We start from the raw sequence: 2,500 nt of genomic DNA on the forward strand, positions 1-2,500 counted from the left end.
CTTGCATCAAGAAGATAGTTACTTATGGCGTGCTCCTTAACTTTTCAGGTTCTTCTTAATTTCATGGACCACTTTTATGAGTAATGGCAGAAATATTCTTTTGTATTTATTTGAATTAGACATGCTAGACTAATTTTGTTTTTTGTATATTTGAATTGCTTTGGTACCTTTTCATACTTTATCTGCCCTTCGCAAAGTGACCTGGCTTGAGCATAACGGCGTGGCAGAGTACAGTAATGTACAATACAAAATCCCTGGGTTCCCACTCTATTCACCGGCTGAAGTTGCTACCCTGGGTCCTGGTCTCCGCTGTGCTTGTAAAACAGTCACCTAATCTGCTTTCAGCCAGTTGGGATTCTTAAAAGATTTGTTGCGTTTTAATAATTTGTTCCGTTGCTCCCCACCCAGAAAAACCCTTTGGGTTGTGGTCAATTAAGTACACAAGCTGTCCCTGTTATCAAACGTGCTCCCAATTTTCTTTCAGCGACAAATGGTTAAGAAGACGAGTGAGATCAGCACCAACGCAAAGTTAAATTCAGCTTTTTATTTGAAAGCTACTGAGCACGACTAAAAAATATACTATTTCCAAATTATGCTTAAACTATTCTTGATTTTCGAGGGGAACTGACCACCTACTCAAGAAATAACCATTTTTATGATGCCAGTTGTTATTCTGTTGAAACGAACACATCACTTCGCCTAAGTACCCTCGGCAAACGCTACTGTTACACGGCGAGCAGAACGCCTGCAAAAGTCTCATTATCTGTTGAGTTCTCGAAAGAGAAACTATTATACTTGTTCTATAAACAACCGTTACTGTATTTATAATGACATAACCCTTCAAATGTGTACTTCGATGTACGTTCGGCCGGTTTGTCGTGAAAATCATCACGCAACTGAAATCAAATCTTTATTTTTATTTATTTGTTTATCCACGGTACACCTTAAGAGCGCTCTGGACGCTCGTTCAACATGTGTCCGTGCATTCCGGATCGAATTGAAATTTGGCAGTGTTGGATTTTGAGGAGAGGGGGAAACCGGAGTACCTGGAGAAAAACCTCTTGGAGCAAGGAGAGAACCAACAGCAAACTCAACCCACATATGACGCCGGGACCAGGAATCGAACCCGGGCCACACTGATGGGAGCTGAGTGCTCTCACCACTACGCCACCACGAGCACTGCGCCACCGCTTATTTCCCTTTCGTAAACGGTCGTTGCCATTTCTCAGAACGGTCGTTGCCATTTGAAACGGTCGATGCAATTTTTTAGCTCTGAATTACACTCATTAGGTCTGAGAACTCAAAAGGTTGCGGTTACTGGGAGTTGTGTCTCGTTAGGGTTCGGGTTAGGGTTCTGTTTAGGGTGAGGGCTAAGAACCCGAGTTCGAGTCTTGAAATTTTCGGACTCTTTTTTTCCTCCAGTTTTTCTTTTATAAATGTTTTTTTTTTCCTTTTTTGTCTTAATTTTTGTTAATATTTTTTCTTAGTTTGTTTCTTTTAATTTTCTTTGAAGTGAAGTGTGTAGTCAACCGTTATAAATGGCATTGACCGTTTCAAATGGCAATGACCGTTCTGAGAAATGGCAACGACCGTTTACGGAAGGGAAATTTGCTGCGCCACCCCTGCTGCCCTGCTTTCAAATTTTTCTATAAGAAAGCTAAAAATCTAAGATTATCAGTGCTCAGACTTAATAACAACCAAAGACGTTTTTTAGACGAACTCATGAAAAACGTACGCTAACTACATCTCTTTACTTCCAGCACCGATTTACTTACCACACTATACACGTACTTGGTAACAATTGATGGACTTTTTGGTTGATGTTTCCTACTTTCAATTTCAACCTGTAGTTTAAAATAAAAATTACATAGGTTGAAATCATTTCAACCTGAATTTCAAATTTACCCGTAACATACTCAACAAAATCACTCCATCCCTTTGCTCAACGATAGCTGCGTATCCCAATTCCCAGCCTCCCCCGCAGACGTTCGTGTTCTTGTGGCTTCGTCACGCGTTCCTGCCCCAAAAACGTCTGCTGAAACGAAAAACAACTACCGTTCGTCGATTAGGACCAATCAGAGGCCGTTTTCCAGTTTTGGGTAAACTCGTGCTTGTCGCAGCATCTGATTGGCTATGCACAACGCAATAAGTCAATGCTGATTGGTTTCTTTAAATAGTAGGCAAACAGCCGTTGAACGGAAGTGGTTTTTCGTTTCAGCAGACGTTCGTGGGGAGGAACGCGTGACGAAACCCTAACAAAGTCTGCGTGGGAGGCAACCCATTTCTGCACTGAACTTAAGGAGAGCGTCGAAAAAGTGATTTTCTTCTATAACACTCACTCGTTCGTGACCTTTTCAAATACTTGTAGCGACAAAGACACTTGCGAAATGCAAAACTAATACTCACAAGAACACTTTTATAGTACATAATTGTTTTAATTTTGACTAGGACTCTAATACAAATCTTCATTATCTATTTGTAAATATTATTGATATACATA

At 40.6% G+C, this 2,500-nt stretch overlaps 1 protein-coding gene across 2 annotated transcripts in view; it reads left to right on the forward strand.

The window, feature by feature from the left end:
* Positions 1–1,840, forward strand: part of LOC138004039 (long-chain-fatty-acid--CoA ligase 1-like) — a 45,658-nt gene extending 43,818 nt beyond the window's left edge. Inside the window, exon 24 of one of the 2 annotated variants that reach the window (XM_068850430.1) lies at positions 1–1,830. This exon is cut by the window's left edge and continues 245 nt beyond it. The gene's annotated coding sequence lies outside the window, so the exon portion shown is untranslated. The other variant, XM_068850431.1, reaches the window with a different exon arrangement.
* The last annotated feature ends 660 nt before the right edge of the window (positions 1,841–2,500 follow it).

This window comes from Montipora foliosa, chromosome 5 (assembly GCF_036669935.1).
Source record: "Montipora foliosa isolate CH-2021 chromosome 5, ASM3666993v2, whole genome shotgun sequence".
Taxonomy (NCBI): Eukaryota; Metazoa; Cnidaria; class Anthozoa; order Scleractinia; family Acroporidae; genus Montipora; species Montipora foliosa.